Genomic DNA, 14,494 nt, shown 5'->3' on the forward strand with positions numbered 1-14,494 from the left:
GCCTCTAAATTAAGCCTGACTGCTCTGTGCCAAGCTACCAGGGGGTTGACCACAGTTTAATTTGGGGTTTGCGTGTGCCTTATCCTGACTAGGATTGTCAAATTCTGAAAAGGAGCATACAGTTATAACTAGATTCTTTCATCAATTATACTCAAGCATGTAATTAAACCTCATTTCCTTTGCAAACTAAACAAAATATTATAAGATCCACCAAATCAGAAAATACAGCGCGGGGCCTTGAGAGTTCTTTTTTTCAATGTATTCTTTATTTGTACTCAAATGCATCAGCCCAGCCAACGCGTTTCATCCAACATGGACTTCATCAGGGTTGGAATAGTCTTTTATAGAAGCTCACCAAGGTGCTATTTCTGTAATCAGATGTAGTATAGATATATAGGCAATCACCATATCAATCATGATTGATTTAATTCCTTTGATCCATATTGAAATAGTTTTATTGGAAAACACCAAGGCCTAGATGTATCAAACCTTTTGTGATTCGTTAAGGCCGAAATTCGCAGAATTTCGGCCTTAAGGAATCGCAAACGGACATTTAGCATCTTTTGGGATGTATCAGAAATTAGCAAAATAAGGAATCGCAAAAAATTGCGATTCCTTATTTTGCTTATGCATTTAAGGAATCGCAATTTTGCGATTCCTTAAATGGCATGTATGAACATTTTTAAAATTGCGAATTCGGGTTAAGGAATTGCAAATTAACACCAATTTGAGGTTCGTGTTAATTTGCGAAATCCTTTTAAAAAACAAAATATGACTATTTTGAAGGTGGCATGTGACACACATACATGCCCATAGGGAATGTATGTGTGCCATATGCACACACATGTAAGTTTCAGGGGTGCAGCAAGGGTGTCCATGAGACACCCCTGCACCCTTGAAATAATTCTCAAATTGCGATTAGCAAACTGCGAATTCGCAATTTGAGAATTACTGCACAATCATTCCTATGGGCCTCCTGGCCCATAGGAATGCATGGGGAATTATTCCTTATTTGCGAATTCGCAAAATGCGAATTCGCAAATAAAGATAAATAAGGAATCGCAAAAAAATGCAATTTTTTACATACATTCCATTTTGCGAATTCTAAATAGCGATTCGCAAAAAATCGCTATTTAAGATTCGCAAAATGGAATCTTGATACATCTAGGCCCAAGTCGCTTATTCTTATTAAGAGCTGCAATATCAATAAGCTGGTAATCACCATCGCATCCAGTCATATAAAATCATGAAAGGATTATTGCCTTTGATAAGTCCTGGCATGTAGTCTCGTTGGGTATGCAAAGCCATCTATCCGATCTGATAGACAGACGGTCTTGCATGCAACGGTGATTGGCTATATATCTATCCTACATCTGATTATAGAAATTGCACCTTGGTGAGCTTCCTTGCACCTGCTTCACTAATGATTGCTGCTCCTGTGTGGGCGTAGGGTAGGCTTCAGTGAGCTCTTACCCCTTATTTTTTTTAAAACTTTATTTTGCATTTATGTATGAGTAAAAAAGTACACTAGGACAAGTAAAATCCTTTACAAGTACAGGTAGACATAATACACACTGTCAAGGGTTCAATCAATGCCGCAGAGTGATCACATGTTACATAAAGCAAGTCCCTCGGCTGCTAACATATTTTCTGTTACAATCGTTCTTGACTCTGATTCACATAAACGGTGTTTACAATCATGGCATGGGAATAAATCAACTGTACCGACATCAAAAAAGGATTTTAGCATCCGGTGTAGTTGATTATTGACATGTATCTCGGGACAGTCTAACCCACCCCTGTTGGGACTATGCCCTGTTCTTTCTGGGTAGGGGAGGTCTTGTCGCTGCGCCTCTTGGTATGTTGTGAAAGTTCCGCAGATATGTCTGGGCCTGGAGGTGGGGGGGACCGTTATTGCGTATAGGTTGCTCTCTGTGGAACAGGACGCCATGCTCTTCAGCCATCCCTTCACTGAGGGTGCTGTTCTGCCACCACAATGATTGGATACCTCCCTTTCGGCCAGTAGTAAGCTGATGGCAGCAAACCTGCGAATTGCCGGTGGGAAATGCTTAACATATCCCAACAGGGCAATCTCGGGCAAGGGGTTCATCGGTACCTTAACCAAGCCACTCACTATCTTATGTATTCCTACACAGTATGAGTGTTCGCGTGGACAGGTCCAGGCGAGGTGAGCGAAGTCTGCATTTGGAGCGTTGCATCTTGCACAATGGTGCGGTCTGGCAGGGTCTATCCTGTGGAGTCTGGAGGGGGTAGATTGAAGGCTGTCGAGCGATGGGGAATGAAACCAGACTGGGCCGGGAAATTATAGATTTTATTGAGAGAGACAGGCGACATGCCAGAGCCTTTGCCATTATTTTGTAGTCTAGGTTTAAGAGTGATAACGGTCGATAGGAACCACATAGCAGGGGGTCCTTGCCAGGTTTGGGTAGAAGAATGATGACTGCCTCACACAGGGTGGGAGGTATTATCTTTCTCTCCAGGGCTTCTGCATATACTTTAAGGAGATGGGGAATCAATAAATCTTCATAGGCCTTATAAAAATCTGCTGTGAAACCGTCGAGCCCCGGGACCGAGGAACTCTTCAGGGCAGAGATGCCTCATCAATGCTCTCCTCAGAGATAGGCTCACTGAGAAAGTCTTGCATAAACTTCTCGAGATGAACTAAAGCGACCTCAGACAAATAGCTCTTCTGCTGCACCCTGTCTTGACCCAATCTAGTGGTGTATAATGTTTCAAAATAGGACATAAATTCCCCCTGGATATCCAGTGGGTCAGTGATCTGTTGTCCCGATGAAGTTCTCATCGGGGATGTATGCCTTACAATAGAGAGGTCAAATCATCTGTGCTAGGACTCGTCCCGGCCGCTCACCTTCACCGTATTTCCTGGCATTGTAGTATTTTCCCATAAAAAGGATCTCCCTCTCAGCGGTATCTTTGAATTCTGTGAGCAGGGACAAACGTTGCTTGTCTATTTCGGGACCTGTCGCTGTTCAGAGTCTAACGGCCCTAGGTCCTTTTCCAGGCGGGCTAACGTACTGCACAAATCCCTCACTATAAAGGCATTTTTGGATATACACACGCCCCTCATGTATGCTTTAAAACCCTCCCATAACATTGCCACAGTGTCTACTGAACCAGTGTTGATGACGAAGTCGTCCTCTATCGCTTCTCGTAATTCCTGTCTAAAAACTTCATCATCTAATGCGTGGCTGGGGAATCGCCACTGTCATTCAAAACTCTCGGGTCGCGGGACCTTCAATGTTAATAATACAGGGGAGTGATCCGAATATGTGCGACAAAGTGTCCGGATCACATGACACCAGCTGAGAAGTTCTGGGGATGCCAGCCAATAGTCGAGCCTCGTCCATGTGTTATGACTGCCAGTGTAATGTGTATAGTCAGTGCTATGCGGGTTTTGCGTACGACCTATGTCAATTAAGGAGAAGCCCTCTATCGCTTCTCGTATGTGCGTCCAGCATCTGTCGCCCTGGCAGCTGCGCCACACTCCAGTGTATTTCCGCCTGGCCTCCTGTACCATGATTGTAAAGTCTGGGTATAGGGACAGCTTGGAGCTCTGCCATACCATTTCGACCCGTTCTCGTGCCAGGCGCTGGGCCGTGTCTCGATCCCTAAAGTTCATGACACGGGCAATGATGGGTCTGGGCGGGCATCCAGAATGGGCCTTGGACCTAGTCATCTATGAGCGCGTCCTATCACAAAGCCCATAGTGAAGACTTCTCTACAAAACAAGTCTATCAGGATTGTTTCTACCAAGGTATCCATGCGACCAGTGGCTGTCGATTCCGGAACACCCAAAATGTGCACGTTATTTTGGCGACTGCGCGCCTCTAAGTCCTCTTTCTTGATTGCGATTTCTTTGAGGTTACGTTCCATTTGGCTGAGCCTTTTCAAGGATTGAGCCGTTCCATCTCCTAGATCTGATTTATGCGATTCCGCCACGTCGAGTTTTCTGTCGTGAACTATGATCTTCGATCCCAGATCCGCCATGGGCTTATCTAGGACATCAAAGTGCACATCTAGGGCTCTGACCCCCGCTCTCATCTCTTGTAGCAGGGAACCTAATTGGTTGGTATCACCCTCTGGTGTTGTGTCTTTCTGGCCACCTTTTGCCATGTTGTCAGGGGCTTCTTTGGTGACCTTTTCGAAGGGGAGAAAGCGCTGTTTGGGGTCTTTGCGGCCCATACCGCAGTTCCACCCGCCAAGTATTAATTAAGCCCAATGCCAGAGTTTTCTGGTTATGGCCGCAGAGCAGGTGCAAGTAGCTGGCGAAGAGAGATTAGGCAAGCAGAACTGATCAGCAAGGAATGGGCATCCAACCCATGTTTGTATTTTACTGACAACAGGGGAGGTTTTGGGTATTTCACAATTGTCTCCCACAATGGAGCTTGTGGTGCAGCAGTGGTCCGGGCACAGTACTTCCACAGAGCTGGTTGTTTGAAGACAAGGCAATGTGCAGTCGGCAGTTAATGTTTCAAGTTTGCTGCAGCATAAATTGGTGGCTGGGGCGGAGACACTGCTGAGGTTTGGATTCAGTTTTTCACTCCGGGAGCAGCGCAGCCACGCCAGGAAGGGTTCCAACAATGGAGCCCTACGGGGCAAAGGGGGAGAACATCGCAGGCCGCGGCCGAGCGAGTGCATATGCGGGGAGGAGATCCCCAAGGGCGCTTTGGAAATGCTGTACCAGGTGTCGACGGGGGGACGATTACAGGCACCATCCCTGTGTGCCCCTGCGATCAACGCAGACATAAGAGTGCCGCGCTGGGACCACCGGAGGGCAAACGGACCTCCCGGCAGTACCGAGCGCCGCTTTGCCCAGAATGTAGCCGCTCAACTCTCCGGCCCGTGGCCCGGTGACTCACAGCACCCCAGCTGCTGGCTCAGTCCCTCCGCCGCCGCACCCGGAGTCTCCTCATATCATCGATGCCGCCATCTTGAAAGTCGTCCTTCCCCCTGGAGTCACCGATTTCTGCCGTTCCGGTCGTTTTCTCGCAGCACCGCAGGGAGACTTTTAATTTGGATCCCTTCCGCTGCATTTAGGCGTCTTTTCCCTGCTCGGTAGCCATGCTGGATAGCAGAAAATCACGTTGTTACAAGGACTGCTGGCAGAGCTTCAAAGCCGAGCAACCATCTTGGTCTCCGGCTTGGCCATGGCCCCGGCTCTCACCTCTTTTTCAGCCCTGGTGCCGCTGTGCCTGCTGCACCAACAATAGATGTGCCTATGTTCTCTGTCCTAGGAGCATTTTGCACTTTGACCCCTAACCTTCGGTGCACTGGGAGTTGGTTGCACTGGGCTGTTTACTTTTATGTATCCTGATGTGACTCCATCTGCCCTCAAATGAACCACACATTAGATAAGACCCTTTCAACTCTGCGACCCGGAAGGCCTCTCTGAAACCAGATATGCAGAGAATAGATATAAGAAAACAAAGCAAGAGAGAAAATGGGGATATAAAAAAGAGTGAATGTTGTAGAAAAACAGAACGAGAAACAGCAAAGGAGAAACAAAGGTTATGAAGTGCGTGTGTGATGAGGGTGACCAGGTGCCCCGGATTTACCAGGACAACCCCGTTTTTTTCAAATTTCAAGAAATTTGTCTTGTGTCTCAGTTTTCAACTAACTGAAAGAGGCACATTTTTATGTATTCCATTGGAGGACTGGCTAGTTTCTGTTATCAGAAAGCAATTTAATTAGCAGGTTTGAAACGGTGTTTAGAATGACATTTTATTTATTTCCTTGGCGTTTCGATGTTGATAAGCACTGTCTTCCCGTACCCCTCAGTTGATGTAAAATAGTCGTCCTTCTTTTAGTTTTTGAAAAGTATACCGTTTTTTTGTTGTCTTATGTGTGACCAAAATAGCAAAAGAGATTGAAAGATAGACTAAGAGAATGCGAAAACTAAGTGAGAAATAGCATGAGAGAATGAAATAGGGTAGGAACCAGAGCAAAAGAGAAACAAATTAACATGAAAGTGACTGCAAGATCAAGGGAATTATAGAATAGAGTGGAAAAGACAAAGGTTAGCATTTAGAATTTGTGAGATGATGGATATCAGCCAGAGATTGTCAGATATGATGTCCCCCTTATTCAGAGTGCTTAAAGGTGCAAACTCTGCAAGTAGGGTGGAGAGTGAGAAAGATGAGAATGGAGAGCAAGAGGAAACCCAATGGTATCAGAGAACAGAGTGAAAAAGAGGAAAGACAGAGGGTGATGCAGGCAATGGTTGAGAAGAAGAGCAAATAAGGCAAAAATAAAGAGAGAGACAAAAGGAGACACAGATGAGGATGAGAGATGAACAGAGGGATAAAAAGAGCAGCAGAGCTATCAGAAGAGAACAAGATCAAGAGAGCGAAAATACAACAGACAGTGTGACATAAAAAGTAAAAGCAAGAAAAAAAGTGAGAAAAAAACAAGATTGAAAGAAAAAAAGGCTGTTGAAAAAGAGGAAGAGAGTTAAAAGAAAACAGTGAGATAATACGGGAAAAAGAAAGTGAGAAGCTAGAAAGAGAAAGTAAGAGATAAATTAAGACCATGTAGGTCCACTTGAGTGAGGGAATGAGAGGCTGAAAAGGATAGAAGAGGGACCACATTTGTGAGAGACATGAAAGGAGAGAAAGTAAAGTGGACTGAGAAGAAAGGCTGCAGAGAAGGAATTTGTGGTGTTAAAGGTTTTTTCTCATAAATTGACGTACTTTTCATAAATACTATAAACAGGTGCAGGTAGCAATGTCTTTTGCACTGAGATTTACTAATGAAAATCAAAACAATTACACCACTTGTAAGTGGTGGGAATAAAGAAAAATCAGCAATATTGATCCATTAAAAAAGTTCAGGATAAACAGTTTTGAAGGTAACTCACAATAGAATGGTACATAGACTTTCAGTGCCAACTAGTTCTCACAAGGCAATACTGTCTGTACACTGCTGTTTTAGGGAAAAAGTATGCCACAGAGTAATCGCATTAAGAAATGGGGTGGTGATGGACGGAGCATCTGAATCAATCAAACACTCACACCCAGTCATAAGATCTGGGTTTAATCCATCACCGTTCTTTAGCCCACTCTGCCCCCCCAGTTCAGACATGGCTATATGCAAATCAGTCTGACCCTGTGCCTTCTGGGAATAGTCCAGCCCGAACTGCCAAGCCATGTCTTCCCTGGACCGGAAACAAGCTTCCGAGGACCGGTTTCTGGCATTCCAGCCGTCTTCAGCCCGGCTTGCTTGAATCCAGTGGCAAAGTGAGCAAGGGACTCACGTCTGGAGTGCAAAAAACAATGGATTTAGGCCCAGATCCTTGTACTGGGGTGACTGTAGGACATTGTTCTACATTCTGTCCATCAACTGTGTTTTTTGCAATTTTCACCCCGAATGGGCTGGGTATGCTCAGACGTGAGTCCCAGGCTCTCCACACCACTGGAGTCAAGCTATCCAGGCTGATGAAGGCTGATAGCCAGAAACCCGTCCTTGGATGCTTGATTCCGGTCTGGGAAAGACATGGCTTGGTAGTTCTGAGTGGACTGTTCCCATGAGGCACAGGGTCAGAGCTGATTTGCATATAGCCAGTGTCTAACCCAGGGTGGTGTGGAGTGCAAAAAAACGATGGATTTAGGCCCAGATCCTTGTACTGGGGTGAATGTATGACATTGTTCTACATTCTGTCCATCAACTGTGTTTTTTGCAATTTTCACCCCGAATGGGCTGGGTATGCTCAGACGTGAGTCCCAGGCTCTCTACACCACTGGAGTCAAGCTATCCAGGCTGATGAAGGCTGATAGCCAGAAACCGGTCCTTGGATGCTTGATTCCGGTCTGGGAAAGACTTGGCTTGGTAGTTCGGACTGGACTGTTCCCATGAGGCACAGGGTCAGAGCTGATTTGCATATAGCCAGTGTCTAACCCAGGGTGGTGTAGAGTGCAAAAAACGATGGATTTAGGCCCAGATCCTTGTACTGGGGTGAATGTATGACATTGTTCTACATTCTGTCCATCTACTGTGTTTTTTACAGAGTAATCGCAGGCACATCTGTGAAGTATAAATAGTCCAGGAATCATGATCAATACAAGACTTTGATTGCCAACGTGCTGCACTCCAAAGAGTAGGCAGTCAAAGCAGTTGCAAATGGAGGCTGCATAGATTGAGAGAGAGAGAATTTACTAACTAGCCTATAGCTTAACTGGAAGATCCTATTATAAATTGATATCTTTGAGCGTAGAAGTAAGGGCTGAGGAGCACATTGGGTGTCAGTGAGTACCCGAAAGTGGATAGGATCACTCATCAGTGAGGCAGTAAAGCCAGTCTCAGAAAATGCAGACCACTGCCATTGATCACATGTGAGATTTAATTGTGACAGTGCCCTGTCCCTCTGGGCCAACTAGCCCTCCTGTTACCTCCAGTAAGCCCCATACAGCTGGAATTCTGAGAATGTTCAAAGGCCACGCCACCTTTTTACATCATTCTGCAAACGCTACTCCTGGCGCACTGCTGCTCAGGGGATGAAGTTCACTTTAGTCCTGAGGGCCTCAGGACACAACAGGACCTCATTACCCCATCAGCAATGCGCCACAAGGAGCATTTGCAAAGTGGTGTAAAAAAGGGCGTGGCCTCAGACCACCCCTCAGCAATCCCACTGTGTGGTGCTTGCTGGAGGTACCTGGTGGGCTAGTTGGCCCCTAAGGACCCATAAGATGTGAGGGGACTTCATCCCCCAACCCAAAACGCGCCAGAAGGCGTGTTTTCAAGTGGTACAGGGAGGGGGCGGGGCCTACGGCGAGATCCAGCTTCGGTTTTCTTTTTCGTTTTTTAGGAGGGGGCTGTGTGGCCCGCCTTCTCTTAACATTTTTTGAGTTCTGGGGATCCCATCTTCCAGGGCCTGAGCATTAAAAAAAAAAACAGGAAGGGGGGCGTGTGGCCCCGCTTCCCTGGGCCACTATTGGCCCCGGCGACCCCATCCCCCGGGGCCTGGCCTTGTGTTAAAAAATTTTGCCGAAGGAGGCAGCGTGGCCTCACTCCCCTGGGCCACCTCTAGGCCCGGGGACCACATCCCCCAGGGCTGCCCTTCCATTAAAAAAAAAAGCAATAAACTAAAGGGGAGGGTGCTTTGTGGCCCCCCTCCTGTGCCATTTCTGGCCCCAGGGACCCCATCCCCGGGGGCCGACCCTCAATTTGGGGGGAGCCCCAATGCCCCCATGGTCCCTGCCGGCTCCTCGCCTCCTGCTGGAGCCATAATTGCTTTTGGGCAAGGGGAGCTGCTAACATGCAGCTCCCCTTGCCCATAAGCAATTCTGCTTTGCTTCTTGGAAGCGAGAGCAGGTTTCCTGCTCTCGCTTCCAAGAAGCAAAGCAGAGTTTACTATGGCATGGCGGGAGACATTGCAGCTGGCTCTAGGGGGTGATAGTCCCAAGGCCATCAAGGGCTCTGGAATGGGAGCTGCGCGCCCCCCCCTCCCAACGAGTACAAAGCCCCTAGGAGGTGGTGGTCCCTGGGGCCCATGGTGTCACAAATTCACCCACCTGTACTCCGGTTTGTTCCTTCCTTGATGCTGCTATTACCCAACTCCTTCTGAACTCTACCAGAGAGGCAAGGATAGGATTCACTTGCCGCCCTGATCGAACCCCGGGGGAGGGGGGAATAGGGACAAGAGAAAAGAGAAGACACATTGGATTCTTGTAGACCGACTTGACAATTCAGTCGTGTAGAATGTCTCTCGAGAAAGGCAAAGTGTTACTGGGCTTCAGTTTTCAGCTCGTGTATAATCTGATAAATGTACCCGATTAATCTGAACACCCTAAATCACTGCTTTAGGTCAAAAATCTGCTTTGGAACGCTTTATTAGGTATACCTGAATCACCATTGACATTTTCTCAAAAGGATTCTTGAAACTAAAAGAAAGAATAAACAAAAAAAACACTACAGGTGCACTAATAATCTATGATTGCTCAAATTAACACAAGAGTTACTGATTTCCTTTACAATATTTGCTTTCGTAATTTCACATTAAATATATATAAATAATAAAAACAATCAAGCTCTCTGTTCCTTTTCAGTCTTCTAATCAGACTCAAGGTATTTACACAAATGTCCGTTTTACTTTAACATTCTTCACTTACTCAATGTCCTTAAACTCCTGGGATTGTTTCAGGAAGAGTTTCAAAGCGTTCTCTTGATTTATAGAAGGTCAAGAGATCCACCACAGTTTTCATAAAGTTTATATTCTTACCGGTATGTGTTCAAGCATGCTAACGCTTTACCATTCAGAGCGAGGTGTTGCTTGGCAACCCTTTGTTGATTCTCTTTTCTTTTCTCTTTTGCAGGAAATCGGAAACAGTGCCGGGAGAGGATTTGGAGCCGGAAATTCAGAAACAGGAAGGAACGTCTGAAATGTGCTCCGGGCAGCAAGAACACAGCCGAAGACACTGAGTGAAGACAGGGAAGTAAGCAGGGTGGAGAGCTGAAGAGCTTCGGATGATCTACCATCCAGGTCCGGAGTCAGGTGAGTGTTTAGACACGAAGCGAAGCATCGGGAACCAAGTGGGTGGGGTTTAAATAGCTTTGGGTCTCAGGTTTTCTCACGTGTGCATGTGAAGGTGATTCGGGGCTTAGATCTTTCCCAAGTAATTCACGTGTACATGCCAAGACCGTTTACACATGCAGGAAATGCCTCCTGGCACCCCCCCAAGGTCTTCGTATGTGACAGGGTTTTTCCGGATGCAAGGCATGGAAAGATCTCACCAATCTTGGAGTATGTACATGTGTTTCTGTTTCCAGGATCTTTCTAACGCATCATAACCCTTCCAGTCAATTAAATGCTGTAATCAACCATGTATACGTTTTGCACCTATAATGCGATTTTCTTCATATGCAAAATTGTCTCCAACTACAACAGGAGGAGGAGGGTTGTCTTTTCGTGTGGACGGATGTAATGACTGATATTTTCCTACTTTTCTGGTGTTTCAGCTAGTTAGCTATAAAGTAATTACTCATCACAGTCCCTTCCCAGAATGCTTTACAACAAAACACCACATTCAGACTACCTATCTGAGAAAGGAATAACATAAATAACTAAAGATACTATAGATCATAGCTCCGAGGGTATGTATAGCAACGTCCTCCGATGAATCAGAATCAAATATCAAATCAGGTCAGCAGCGTCTTCCGACGATCAAAGCGCACTTACGCGAGGAACGCACCCTGGTGCGAATCAATATCAAATCAGCAACGTCTTCCGACGAATCCATATCAAATCAGCAACGTCTTCCGGCGAATCAATATCAAATCAGCAACGTCTTCCGACTAATCAAATAAAGTCAGCAACGTCTTCCGACGTTCAACGAGCACTTACGCGAGCAACGCACCCTGGTGCGAATCAGCAACAACTTCCGGTGAAAATCAGTACATACCTCTTACGCTATGTTGGGTTGGTCTACCAGCAATTTAGGTATTCCTGCTTAGGAGCCGATTTCCCTTCCGTATCTACAATTACTCATTAGAGGGGAACTAGCACATCCCTCTGTAAGCACTTGGTAAAAAAGGGGCCCGACCTTCCTCCACAGATAATAAGGACAAATTATATATTCTCCCATGTAGTCATCCCTAATCATGAGCAGCGCACCTTCCCATCATCAGTTACCTGTAAGAAGGGAATCACCCCTCCTTCTATACGACAGCACCTGGTTAAGAAGAACCCACACTCCCTCTTAGTGACAAAAAACAAATGGAATTAATGCAAATTGGGGTCTTTTATTACACAATGATGAAAGGACATAGAAATAAATGACTTATTAATATACATACACACATATAGAACCTGAAAATAAAGGAATAATTAGATAAAATTAGTCATACATGGAACACCTCACCATATTATTAGACATCTGCAATCTGAAGACAGGTCCGTCTCTCTTTCCCTCTTCGATTGGGTCAGGACTCTCTGTTCCACAAACACGTCTGCACCGTGATGCTTCACAAGACCGCCAAAACCACCAGACGGTCATCTCACCCTCACTTGGACCCGCTTTCACTAATATAGAATCTAGCTCTCTCTCGAAGCTTCTAGAAGAACCCGCCTACCGTTCTTATGAGATTCCTGTACCTTTCCGTACCAGGCACACAACAGCAGCTGGCCAAGCGTTTGTTATGGCTCCAGCGCGAAGAGAGCACATTCCTCCAATAAGAACCGGTCCTTGCTGGTTCACTACTAGCAAACAACACATTGAAACTAAAACATTGCCTTTCACCTGAAGAGGCTTAGCAGGATGGTGTCAGAATAGAACATGGCATCGCTCGAGCATAGGCCTTTAGGCCCGAAAAAGAGCGAAAAGCAGCATATAAGGGGACATAAAGCTGTCAAAGTCTATAGGCAAGCCCTACCAACTAGGTGAAATAAAGGTCGGGAATTCAACAAAACACTATACATGTTCGAATGATAGCAGCATATACTGAGTGGTAAGCAACGGTCATAACCGAGCCAAAAAAGCACCAATACCTCAGTCACTACAACGGATCATGTGGTTTGAGCAAAGATACATGAAAAACTGGGTGGATGGCATATTCAGAGGGCAAAGTTAATCTCATTGAAACTGGATTCAAAATGTAATTTATGGGAAAGGGGCCAATGAACCTAGGTTTTAGTTTCTTGGGGCCTTCAATCTGGATATTTCTGGTTGATAACCAGACGAGATCCCCTACTTTATAGGGTGGTGCTGGTGCTTTGTGTTTATCGACTGATAATTTGACCTTTTTGTTTATTTTTGGCTAAACTACGCTTGGCTTGTTCTTGAAATCTCGCAATTCTGTTTATCTTTCGGTCATAGCAGGCATAAATCTGAAAGGATGGCAGGAATAGATCGTGGATGTAAGCCAGTTATAAAAAAGAAAGGGGAACAGCCTAAAGCTGCATGATAGCTATTGTTGTATGAAAACTCTGCCAATGGTAGGACCTCATCCCAATGAGCCAATATAATGGAGGTTAGGCACCGTAGACTTTGTTCAAGGTATTGATTAACTTTTTCTGTCTGTCCATCAGTCTGTGGGTGAAAAGCGGAGGATAATGCTATTTCAATTCCTAAATGTTTGCACAACTGACTCCAGAATTTTGAAATAAATTGAGGTCCCCTGTCGGAAATTATTTTACTGGGAAGGCCATGTAGTTTTACAATATGGTTTAAGAACACTTCACTAAATTCTGTAGCTGTTGGTAGTTTTTGTAAGGGAATAAAGTGCCTCATTTTAGACAACAGATCCACAACTACTAAAATTGCAGTAAAATTATGGGATTTAGGCAAATCTGTGATGAAGTCCAAACTGATAGTATGCCAGGGAAGCAGAGGTATGGGCAATGGTTGTAGAAGACCTTTAGGGGATAAATGGGAGGACTTTTGTCGTGCGCTCACTGGGCAGGCTTTTATATATTGTTGGGCGTCCTGCCTGATGTTTTTCCACCAGAAATGCCGCTGACATAACTCTAAAGTTTTATTGACCCCTGGATGTCCTGCTGTACTAACATCATGATTCCAGTGTAATATCTGTTGTTGCAAGTTTTCCTGAGGGATAAACAGTTTATCCTTGTGGAAGAAGTAACCCTCAAATATGGTGTTTTGTTTCTGAGCTAGCCATTGCTGTTCATTTAACGTCTGAACACTCAATTTAACTTGGTCTAAAAAGGTGTCCTCTTGTGTGACTGCCACTATTTTTTCAGAAAGAATGATACTTTATGAATTCTTTGTTTTGCTAACATCCTTTTCACAAACTAATCTAGACAAAGTGTCAGACAGCAGTTGCTTTTGTCCAGGGCAGTATGTTATGATAAAACCGAATTCACTAAAAAAAGTAACCAGCGCATCTGTCTGGGAGCGAGTGCCTTAACTGTGGTGAAAAACTGGAGATTTTTATGGTCTGAAAATATGGTAATTGTATGCTTTGCACCCAATAAATGGTGTCTCCATTCAAGAAAGACTGCTTTAATTGGCAACAACTTGCTTTCTGCAATGGTATAATTCTGTTCAGCTGGTAACCGTTTGCGCGAGTAGAAGGCAATTGGATGTAAATGTCCAGTTGCAGCACCGTTTTGCATTAACACGCCTCCCAATGCAGTTTGGGAAGCGTCAGCCTTGACAAAGAATGATTTATCAGGGTCTGGTTGAATCAAAAAAGGTACTGATGTTAAAGCTTGCTTCAATTTAAAAAAAGCTTTTCCAGCGTCTGGGTTCCATTGAAATTTCTCACCCTTTCAAAGTAATTGAGTGATAGGTGTCACTATCTCAGAAAATTTAGATATGAAGCTCCTATCAGAATTAGCAAAACTTTGTACTCGCTGCGTGTCTTTTACAGAAGAGGGAGTGAGCCAATTTAAAATTGCTTCAACCTTTTTTGGGTCCATGATTATTCCTTCGGGAGAAAGCCAATAACCAAAACATTTGACCTTCTTTGTGTTAAATACATACTTTTCAAGTTCCACATA

At 45.0% G+C, this 14,494-nt stretch overlaps 1 long non-coding RNA gene across 1 annotated transcript in view; it reads left to right on the top strand.

Annotated features, from left to right (window-relative positions):
* Positions 1-14,494, top strand: part of LOC147737059 (uncharacterized) — a 54,975-nt gene that overhangs the window by 13,190 nt on the left and 27,291 nt on the right. Inside the window, exon 2 of the long non-coding RNA XR_015309386.1 lies at positions 10,350-10,528. This is a non-coding gene — a long non-coding RNA (uncharacterized LOC147737059). The remainder of the gene's footprint in view (positions 1-10,349; positions 10,529-14,494) is intronic.

The sequence above is a fragment of the Lissotriton vulgaris genome, chromosome 1_1, assembly GCF_964263255.1.
Source record: "Lissotriton vulgaris chromosome 1_1, aLisVul1.2, whole genome shotgun sequence".
In the NCBI taxonomy this organism is placed as follows: domain Eukaryota; kingdom Metazoa; phylum Chordata; class Amphibia; order Caudata; family Salamandridae; genus Lissotriton; species Lissotriton vulgaris.